Raw genomic sequence first — 12,112 nt, forward strand, 5'->3', positions numbered from 1 at the left:
TCAAGCACCTGTGCAAGGGACAAAACAGATTTTGCTTTCAGAAAAATCTGTGGCTTCCAGGGAGCCCATCTGAAGCCACTGGTGCAGTGCAGAACAGCAAGACCAGCACTGCCAGGTCCCACAGACCTCTGCACTCTGCATTCACTTGTGGAAGTGGAGACCTTGCCCAAGGACAGCAGCAACTGCCCACAAAACCCCAACATTCCATCACAGGGCCCCCACATACACCCACTGTGCCCCTGCAGAAGCTGCTCCACCTGTCAGAGCTACTGTGGGGTGCCATGACATGCACTGCACCCCCAGGTGACTGAACTGAGCCCCAGAGCACTGCAACAAAGATGAAGCAAAGCAGAAAAGTTTTTTAAAACTGCCTAGTAATCTTCTATGTGTCCTGAATGGGATGTCTTTTGAAAACTGTTGTTCAGTTTTCAAAATCATCTTAAGCACTTGAGTTAGAGGTCCCCACTCTTAGAGTTTCAGGCCATGGACTACAGAAAATGTCACCAGACAAAAGCATTATTTACTCATTTTAGCACCAGCAAAACATATCTGAATCATCTCTGCAGAGTATATATGAAGGGTTCATCCTTTTTAGCATCCTCTGAGGCTCCTGATTAGATAAACCAAACCAACTGTGCAGGACCCATTTCCCCTGCTGTGAGGCCTTGGTAAGACCTGCATGGCGACCAGAGCTGTGCTTATCCATGCTGGGTTCAACACTTCCCTTTGCATGAGGGAAACATTTCTTGAGGACTGTTTTCACCACCCATCGTTACCAACTTTATCCCATCCATATGGTTCACAAACCCACCAACCACTGCAGAAGTTATCTGCTTCCATGGAGAAGGCAGCGAGTAACCACTGAATTTTTGGAGACCAGATAGAACAAACTACTTCTTTTGGAGATGCTGCCTAACCCTCCCTGCTTTCCTTCTGATCCTGTGGGATTTGAGACTGCAGACCACAGAGACCAGCACCCCTGATTTTACAGACAACCTCTTTGATACAGATCTTCATATAATCCCCACTTTCATCAGGATAAAAACAAAATCAGGATAAAACCAAAACCAGATGCAGATTAGCAAATCATTTGTAGGGACAAGAGAGCACAGAATGAGAGAACTGACTGCCAAATGCTAATGCTAAAGAATTCAAGCCCAGGGGCTTCATACCAGGGAGGGACTGACAACGGCAGAGCAGAGCTGGGCAGCCAGGAAAGCTGCTAAAAACCACAGGAGATAACTGCATTTGAGGACATTTCTGCTTATCCCTTAAATTAAAGTGTTCCCTAAATACAACAAAATGAGCTCCCTCAGTGCCTCCCACAGATTTGGGCACCTGCTGCTCTCCCCAGCCCCCAAGAACAGGGCTGACAGAGTCTCTTTTACACCTGGGGTGGAATGTACCCCCACAAACTTCCCCAGCTGCCTCACCCCAACACGATTGCTTGGAGGGGCTGCTGGGTGTGCAGGGCTAGGCACCTGCACTGGGATCCCAGGGAACCTCCTGCAATGGCCCTGTGTCACAGCACATGCTGCACTTGAGATGGCCACGACACACAGAGTATCACCACACAATTTCAGAAGGCTTGAAGCATTCCCCCATACACAGTAACACCTCACCTCAGCAGAAGGCTTCAGGCAGCTGCCCATGCAGAACAACAGCAGGGCACTCCAGAAGGCTGCAAGCATCTGCCCTTCCTGTTCTTCAGCCCTTCAGTCCTGTTCTTCTTCTTTTATCCCCTCATGTTCATGCCCTGCACTGTGTGCCCTCTGCTCCCTTTGGTGGTTGCTCAGAGCACCTGGGCACTCCATGGCTCATTGCTGTCAGTGCTGCTCACCTGCTTCTCACAGCTGGGCCCACTGGGGATGAGGCTGGGCCAGCCCCACTCCCAGTCACCACAGACTGTGTGCCTACAGCCCTGGGCACAGAACATGTGGGCAGTGGCTCCAGGGAGCACAACACTGCAGCTTGGTCTATAATCAGGGCTTCAGGGGGACTTTGGGCTAATGCACGAGGAAGCCCAAGAGCAAGTGAGCCAGGGGCAGCCACACTGCAGCCTGGAGACAAGGGCATCCTGCCCTGGAAGGCAGAACTCCTGTGGGGAAATGAGGCAGCTTCTGCACAGTGCTACTAATGATGGCACTGTGGATTGAGTCTGGCTGAAACCAAAGGATGGACCAGAGTGGGACGTGAGCAGGGCCCTGCTGCAGGGACAGTCACAGGACCTATAATCACACATTTCTTCCTCCAGGCTGCAGAGGTGAAGAGATCCCTGCCCAGCATAAATCCACACACAATGGAGTCTTTCCAGTTTATACCAAGGACTCCCAGCACATGGGGCTATTTGCCAGTCCCTCCCACCATGACCAGCTCTGCCATGCAGGAGGATGGTGGCTTTCAAAGTTGCTCCTGTTCAAGGCTGGGCCAAGGATCCCTCTCCCTTCACAGAGGGGGCTCCAAAGCATTGAATGCCAGGAAACACGACAACAGCTTCAAATTCTCTGCTGGCTCCCCACTGGAGGCACGGGCACCTCAAGCAGCCAGCATCACCTCCAACTTCACTTTTAGATTAATGTTCTTCCAAACTTTCCTTGGCTCCCCGTGCTCCCACTTTCTGTCACCCTTCTCATTACAGATGTATCTTTGCATCAAGGAAAGCGGGAGGAAAAATTGTTCTTTCAGGGTGACAGCTGAGCGAGGGCTATATTATTAAAGGTACCAATCATAGGTGCCGAGCTATCATCGCACGATGAATGCACTTGTCAGGAGCCCGCGGCGGCCGGGGGGAGAGGGAGGAGGGTGGGAGGGAGAGAGGTGGTGGGACAGCGGCCCTCGCTTCCCCGCTCCTCTCCTCCCGCCCCCCGCTCTCCCTCTCCTTTAATGTTGGCCACCTCCGCTCGCCTGAACTTGGACCTTCAGCTGCGACAATTTCTCTGGCCTCGACAGCAGGATTAATTTCTCCTGCCCTCGGCGGGGCCTCTGAGTGCGGTGGAAGTCCAGCTGGCCTGCTGCTGATAAGATGTACCTTTTGATTTGTTTTGTCTTTGATTGCCTTTTCTGTCACCTACAATGGCTGGCCGCCTGGAGACCTCCACATCGCCTGACTGACGGATCTATTTATCTATAGGCTGCTCCCCGGCTTCTCCTCCCCCTCGCTCCCCTCCTCCCCCAAACCACCACCTTGTACCACTGAAGTCCCAGTCTAATAGAAGCCGTGAAGGCTCATCCACCATAAAATACATCTGCCATCCTCCTTCTCTCCAAGATAAAAGCCTGTCAGTGTTACTTTCCAATTCCAGGCAGCTTGATTAATGGTGAAAAGCCACTGCAAGATCGACTTCTGGTTTTTACAAGCGCTGTCAGCCAGCCCAGGGTTATGCGAAACACACTCTTAGAAAACAAAACAAAATGAGAAAAGGTTGGGTGGGGAGGGAGAAGAGGGATGGGAAGGAGGGAGCGAGGGTAACCAAATCATATTAGGCTCAAGACTAAATAAAATAGGAACCTGGAGCCATCAAATACCTGTCAGTCGGGTGCAGAAATACACTCTGCAGCTCATTGTACCAAGGCAAATTATGGCAATAATAAATCATTGTTGAAGGAAGATTGTTGATAATTTTTTTTTTTTGGATGGTGGCATTCAATAGGGGCTCTGGGACACCTGCCACTGGGCTTGGAGCGAGAGCCAGAGCAGGTTATTAGCCTGTCACTCAGCCCTCCTCCTCACACCCTGCAGGAATCGCAGGCAGTGGGACTAGAATAAAAAGTCTGGAAAGAGAGATATTAAAAAAAAAATTAATTACACAGCTGAAATAGTCCTACAGGAAAAAATAAAAAAAAAAAGGGAGGGGGTCAAAAGAATTACAGCCCTCTTAGCAGGGCTCATTTTTGATAAAGAATATTTTACAGTGGCCCAGCCTAGTAGTGCTTCAATCACTCCACTTCATCTGCCATCAAGAGACAACCATCTCTAGGGTGAAATATGACTGATGGAGCAAGGTAATGCCACACTGCAAAAGTCTGGGAAAATACACAGCCCAGAAAAGAAAGTATGGAATGTTCCTGAACCACTGAGACTGAGCTTGAATGGTCAGGAGTGAGGATTCTTGAGGCTCAATCCTATGACAAGCAACACCATGAAGTGTGGAGGAGTGAGGGCTTTGAGGGTGGATCTCAACTGACCCACAGTATCTCTCACAGCACAGGACTCTCTCTGCTCTATGGGATTATCACCCACATCCAACAGGAACCAAGACCATCCTCAGATAAATCATTCACTGCAACATCTCTGCATGTGAGGTAACTTTCCCATCTGAGTTGATTTATTCCAATATTTCTTGGGTGATGAGGTTTGATTGGATCATGGGTCAAGGTGCACATTGCCTAACAAAATAATCCCATGTCCCTACTTTCACCAAGCATGGGCAGGGCTCAACACCACTTTTTCCAAACTGGGAGGTCAGACTGATCAGCAGACACCACCTATCCTCTGCCAATGAGATGGGGAGCTGGCAGGGTAGATGTAATTTCCAATGACCTCACACAGATAAACTCCTCTGTTCATTTGTCGGATCCTATTTGCCCATCACACTGGACAGAACCTCTGGCCTGGCCATGGGACTTCAGTTTATTGCCTGTTGAGACACCCAACAGAAGACAGAATGAAGGAAAGGGCTGATAAACAAGGAGAAGACACTGCAAGGGAGAATGGCAAACCTGAAAGATACAAGGGAGAATGGAAAACAAAATTCCCTGAAACAGGAGAAGAAAGTGTGAAGAAGAAAAAAGACAATCTAGAGAACGAAGAAAGAAAAAGAGAAAGGCAGAACTATGCTAAGAAAGGCAAGAGAAAGCACAAGCAGAGGGGAGGAATAAACCCTCTGTATAGCAGATGCAATCCCAGAGAAGGCAGCAGGAGAAGCACAAGTGAGATGGAGTGTTTGAAAGAAAGTTGTGCATCACAAGAGAAGAGAAAGAGAGAGGACAAGTAGAAAGGTGAAATGGAGAAAGCAAGAGAAAGAGAAACCCCCTGGAAATGCAGCAGGCTCTCTGGCAACCTTCTTCCCAGGAAGCTAATGCCAGTAAACAAAGAGGGGGGGAAAAGTGTTGAGTATAGAGAAGTAAATGCACCAAAACCCCAGGCAGAGGTTTTACTTCAAGTTATGAATCAAATAATGTATTCAGTTAGTATTAGAGACACCTTCTCAGACACATGATTTCCAAATTTGTGTGCATGGGGGACCTCACATCCTGCACCCCTTTTATCATACTGCTCAAAACACTCGGTTCCCCTCAATTATCTCACCGGCTAAAAGCAGTCACAGTTCACTCCCTCCAAGGCTGCGGCATCAGTCCCACGTCATCTGGCTCGTGACCTGCCAGGTGTGGGGACACGGGGCTGTCGCTGTGCGGGACAGGCTGGCTTCCCCAGGCAGGGCACAGGAGCCCGGCTACAGGGTCCCCATCGTCCGAGCGCTCCTTGATCTCCCCGGGGCGCAGATCGGTGAGGGGAGATCACCGCCCGGCCCCGCGCTGATGCGAGCGACGGCAAACGAGGGGTGACAGCAGGGCCGGGCCGAGGGGGCACAGCGGGGACAGGAGGAAGCAGCGCCGCGGTCGGAGAGCCGCAGGGCAGGGCCAGCGCCCCGAGCGGCCGCAGCGCAGGCTGCCGGGGCCGGGAGGCACGGGACAGGCTCTCCATGCGGCGAGCTTGAGGACGCCCACGCTTCAGCTCTGCTCTCCAGCCCGTCCGCCCAGCGGACACGTCCGAAGCCTGCAGACACGCCGGGGACACAGGGGCTCCTGCCGCCGCTCCTGCCCTCCCCGAGAGCGGCCGTGGGGCTGCAGCCTGGCTCGTCCCGGTGCTCGGCGCTCTGCCTTCATCGCCCCAGCTCCTGCCTGTCTGTGCTCTACAGGCACCACCCGCACCGGGCTTCTAAAATCTCCCCAGAGCCAGCACTGCCAGAACTTCGGCGCTGTGCCGAGCCCCTGCGTGCAGCCAGATGACGCCGACCCCACCTTTCACAGCAGCAGCATCGGGAACAGGAGGTGTCAGAGACAGGGAAGGCTCAACTGAGAAAACAAATAAAAAAAAAATTAGGAATGCATGGTAACATGTATAAAAATATATTAATTTTTGAAGTGATACTGTTACGTCTGTACTCCAGTGCTTGAAAATAAAGCCTCCTATAAAATGAATAAATACTTAAATTTGAGTTATTAAATGTTAAAACAGGTAACTACAACTACCACTTATTGTTGGCCAACTTTACTGTCAGTCCTAATTTTGTACTCTCTTAACTACATTAAAAAGAATCTATATTGAAATCCCACATTGTTTTTTCTCCCAGCTAGTTCTTCAAAACAAAAGTTTTTATGTATCTGCATTATTATGTCTGGATGTAAGGTCTACTTCAGAGCCACAAGATATAACCATCTTTTCTTTATACACATTAGCAATATTGATGACTTTTATTTTCAATATCTTATTCTGTCCTATTTTAGGAATAAAAGTATTTAATTTCTCTGTCAATGCAAGAATCGTTGCATGAGATGCAATTTCATTTCTAACATGGCCTGTATTTTCACAAGTATTCCAGAAATATGATTATTTTCCATGTGTTATCTAATTGCACCACACACCATTTTTCATTATTAGACAAGCAAAGTTTAGCTCAAACAATAAAACTACAGGAAATATTTCACTTTTCCTAAGAAACCCAGGAGTTTTCCTCCAGTCACAAGATTTTCTCCACTCAATAGTTGACTTCATTAAAAAAAAAAAAAAAAAAAAAAGTATAATTTCTCTGCTCTGTGAGGCTTGAATGTCATGAGCATTCAAACCTGGCAGACTGCTCCTTACTAAACCCGACCACGGGAGCAAGGTCATCATGAGCTTTGAACCAGCCTCAGAGCCCGTCACACATCGCTCTGTGATCACACAGAGATTCTCGTGAATGTGGGGAGAAAGGCAAAGGGATCTGGGGTGCCATCACACCTTTCCCCTCCCAGGGAGCACAGCTCTGTGCCAGCCTGGTGCAGAGCAGTGGCTCAGCAGCATCATTGCCACCACAGCCCAGCTGTCTGGAGAGGCAGACAGAGATGGATGGCCAGGGCTGCCTGATCAATAGACCTTTTGTCCAAGCCTTTATCACAAACAATAACAGCTGCAACAATCCAAAATGTATTTAGGCAAATACTGGGAACTAGCAAGCCAAATGCTGCCACAGAGGCCAAAAACATTCCCCAGCACCCCAGCACCACCTTTGCTGAGTCCCAAGTGGGGACTGTCAGGATCCTCAGCCCTGCTTCAGCCTGTCTGCTCTTTTATTATCCCCAGAGCTCTCCAGGACTGAGAGCTGCATGTGGTTTTCCAGAGCAGTGACCGCAGGAGTGATGTGCTCAAACTCAGTATTAATGTAAAGAACTATTGCAGCAGCTTTATTGAATGGCTCCAGCCCCTCTGGACATCTGTATTGTACAACTTGGATACAGGTGATAGGCACCTAAGATTACAGGGACTGATAACTATATATTCCTAAAGGGTCCTGTCCCTTTGGATAGATTTTTTCAGAGGATGAATTTGCTTTGTCCAATCCAGAAGGCAGGATCTTGCCAGGTCTATCCACACATATCATCAACAGTCTTCAGAAAATACAGTCACCTTCCCTCACACAGAATCAGAGCAGGCAACCGCACCCAACCAGTGCTAGGGCAGCAGGAAAGCACTCATCCAATGGCATTTAAACACCAATGGAACACACACACAGGAACAAGTGAGAAAATTTTAAAAATTACATCCAGGAATTGCTAAACCTTTTAGATAGAAATATAGCAAAATTGTTTTACATGGTCAAGTGCTCTTGCTGTTGTTGTAACATGAAAACAAATTGTGTGAAGCTCATCTCAGACCCTTTGAGAGGTCATGTTGGACAAGGTCACAAAGCTCCTGTGCCCCATCTGATGTGGCAGCCAATGGTACGAGGCTCTTGTGCCTTCCAGGAGACAGATGTGTGTGCACAAAGCTCTGATGCACAGGGAAGAAAGGCCACCTCTGACCTCTGCTGCCCACCTCTCTGGGCATTCTCCTGCTCCTCAAACCCCTTGGCTCTTCCTACCCATGACAGAGGTATTTGGCAAGAGCCACATCGTGCTCCTGCCAGAGGATTTACAAGAGAAAGGCAAAGCTGCACTTTATTGCTACAGCAATGGCTCTGCCTGGTAATGGAACAAGAGAGAATCTATTCAGATGACAGAGGTACCTGCTGAGGGGGCTCCAGGGGGGGAACAGAGTGCTCCCCAATGTGTTTGCATTTGCAGCAACACATTTTTATGGCAAATGTAAGGTTTGGACTATCTAAGGATCACTTCCATAGAAGGACTGAAGCTCTGACATGAGAAATGCCTGTTTTGTTCAAGAACCTCCCAGCACAGATCCAGATGTGGAACACAAAGAAATAAAATGGAGGATTTTGCTCAGGTCTTTCAAGTTGTGGGCTGGAGTCTGGGCTAAATAAAGATGTTTTTTCCTGATGATTAGAGGGTGAGGCTTCATTATGCTCATACAGAGCTCCCTGAGCTGAAGCAATGTAACAGCCTGCAGGAAACTTCATTATGTCTCCAATAACACCTTCTAGAACCCCAGTAGCATCAATCTGTCACCACTGCTTAGGTAAAAGATCTAGATTGAGTCAATTTTATAGCTATTATGTTTAACAACCAAAAGCATAGAGAAATGGTTTTGTCTTTCCTTATAGTAAAGGTAAAGTGTTAAACTTGATGAATTGCAGGCACTCAAAGCTCTGATCATCATATAATGGATTATGCATAAAGGAAACATTCTCTGCAGAAGTAGAAATATTCTGCAAGGGTGAAATTATATCAAGACTGTGATGTATCAGCAATTCTGCATGAACTAAGGAAAACATGACCATGATGGCCCATGGACCACTCAATTCTCTGACCCCCATTCTCCTACAGGTATGAGCTCACTGCTCACACACTGATTTTGGGATTAAGGACAGAATTAAGGGTCTTATTTCATTAATTAACTGTTGATAGTTCCATTTTAAAGACAGCTACTTTATATACATACATGTATACAGTTTGGATCTGTGTTTCAATCACTACAGAGTTAACACTTTTTGTGGTGCTTTAAGAAGAGGCAACATCAGTGGAAGAGGCCAGTAAAGAGGTGGCAGACATTGTTTGAGCCAGGACTCCTGCAGTGATCGATCAGCTGTAGGACTGGGGACAGGTCCTGTCCTGCATCTTTTTTTTTTTTTTTTTCTTTTTTTTTTTTTTTCCTTTTTAGAAGTGGGAGGTATTTTTTCAGAGTGCACAATTTTTGGAACCAAAAATCTCCATGATAATGTAATTACAGCCACCACCCACAAAAATGAGAGCTCACACGCAAGAGAAAACTCCTGCAACACAAATAACAAATGATAACCCACTTCATAAAAATGGAAACACTTTTAGTCTATTTGCTCTGCAACTAGAACCGTTCTCTTTTCACATGCCATATCCTTGTCACCATTCCAGTTTAATCGATCTTGTGAGCTTCCAGCTATCCTCTACAAAAAGGTGGATACCTGTGTTTAAACCTAAATAAAAATGACTTTGATGTACCTCAGTTGCAGAAAGTAGTGTCAGACTCTCTGGCTTGTGCTACTGTGTTCCATCACTAAATTAGATAAGCCTTATCCCAAATGTTGGCTTGTTTCCGCCCGCCTGCACTGCTTAAGAAATGGGAAGCACTGAGATAAGAGACAGCTCTTTTCTACCTACTTGAGGAAATTAACACGTCCCCCCCAATAAATCTCTCCTCCTTTCAAGAGTCACTCAAAGCAAGGGGGATAGGTTAAAAAAATGCTCTTCTAATAACTTAAAAATCAACAGTTTAAGCTTTATCCTCAAACATCCAAGATAAAAGTGCTTAGAAAAGGAATTATTTTAACAAACACACTTTCGTATCTTACAAGTTTCTACATCTGCAGAACACAAAGAAAACTTTGGACAGTGCTAAGGAAACATGAGGTCAGTCTGGGACACCAAGGTTAAACAAATTATTGATTTCTATAGCACACAGGTATTCTGGGCTTGTCTGGCAGGGGAGATCCAGCAGGCAGCTGCCCCTCTGCATTTTAATCACCATCCACAGCCACACAAGGCACTCTTAATTTGTTGTCAGCAGTCTTCAGAATCCTGGAGCTTAAGAGCATTTTCAGATACACTGATTTTAGGTATAGGGACATCATGCCACCACATCCCAGCTTCAAGAGAGTATATCCCCTCACTGCCCCTTGGCTCCTGCACTGCTTCTTCCCCCAATTCCTTCACGGCCTCTCACCACACACCCTCCAGTTACTTCCTGCAGCTGGGCTCTGTAATCCCAAATCCTTGTGTAAGTGACCACAAGTGTGGTCACAGGGAGCCCTTGCTCTACCTGCATTAAGCACAGTTCTGCAGCCCTAAGGAATCCAGCAGCAACAACAATTTCATGTTCTTGCACTGCCAAAAGATGAAGTTATTTAAACAAAAATAAAAATCACACTAATATAGCGAAGTTAATCAGGCAGAATATTCTGCTCACTGTACCCTGCTCCTATATGTCTGGAGCTGCCTTTTTCTTTCATAAATCTTCACATCACAGGTAGAAAGAAGAGACACATTAGAGCTGTAAGAACATCAGAGAGCTTCAGACACGCTGCAGATTAAAGTGGATAATACTCGCCTGATATTTCAGATAGCTAATATTCCCCAGCAGTGCTCACACCATTTTTGGAACCATCCACTTTAGCCTTAATATCTAAGAAGGGGAATCTGGGATTTTATATATCTACCATGTATCCTGATTTTCTTCAAAGCAATATAAAAATACCTGAAACAGTTTCTTAAAAATATGTATCCTCGCTGTTCTATTTGTTCCTTCTGTTTTAAGATTCCAGGTATTCCTGTTTCTGAGATATTGGCCTAGTCTTCTTGTTCTTCAGCAAAAAATATCTCAGAGCCAGCATCCCATCTCTGACCTTGACAGCCCCCTCTGCGATGACAAAGTGTATCATGTCTGTGCTGGTTCAGACTCCAGCCCCTGTGATACAGCTGCCAAAGGAGGTGCCAATTTTCAGGGTATTTCCTTTCTGCCAAACGCTGCCAGCTTGGCTGGAACCACACTGGCAATGGCCAGAGGATTGCTAGAACCTGGCTCACAAAAGAGTTTCAATTTTAGCAGATCCATCCAGGAGCATATTATAAACCAGCAGCTTAAAGACTAGCTGGCTAATTAGATCCCCAGCTTAGAATATTGACTTTGGTTTTAAATGCTTCTTTTCTTGTCTTCTTTCCAATCCCAAAGACTATCTCAGTCTAGGCTTAAGTGGCAGAAGAAGATACCTGCCCCTTGGCACCCAGCATGCTTGAAATGTATCAGAAAATACTATAAGCATTATAAATGCTCTAAATATTATTTTCAGCGTTTCGTTTTAAAACAACCTCAATCCTGGCGGCAGCTCCAGGAAGCACAAATAAATATCGGCAAACTCTGCTCCGAACTTTTTACATTGTACGACACCCACCGGCATAGTAGCATAGGAAAAGCAAGGACACATTTGGGACAGGTTTGATCCTCCTTTCCCTGATCCCGGTTGCTGTGCTTGACTCGCAGGGTAACATTGCCACCCGGCGGGCGGAGGCTCCGTGCCGGGCTCGGAGCTTCGGGAGGCTCGGCGGGGCGGAGGAGCCGTTCCGGACCGAGGAGCCGTGCTGGACCGAGGAGCCGTTCCGGGACCGAGGAGCCGTTCCGGACCGAGGAGCCGTTCTGGACCGTTCCGGGCCCAGGAGCCGTTCCGGGCCCAGGAGCCGTTCCGGACCGAGGAGCCGTTCCGGGACCGAGGAGCCGTTCCGGGACGGAGGAGCCGTTCCGGGACGGAGGAGCCGTTCTGGACCGTTCCGGGCCCAGGAGCCGTTCCGGGCCCAGGAGCCGTTCCGGGACGGAGGAGCCGTTCTGGACCGAGGAGCCGTTCCGGACCCAGGAGCCGTTCCGGACCGAGGAGCCGTTCGGGACCGAGGAGCCGTTCTGGGCCCAGGAGCCGTTCCGGACCGAGGAGCC

The sequence above is a fragment of the Anomalospiza imberbis genome, chromosome 11 (genome assembly GCF_031753505.1).
Source record: "Anomalospiza imberbis isolate Cuckoo-Finch-1a 21T00152 chromosome 11, ASM3175350v1, whole genome shotgun sequence".
NCBI lineage: Eukaryota > Metazoa > Chordata > Aves > Passeriformes > Viduidae > Anomalospiza > Anomalospiza imberbis.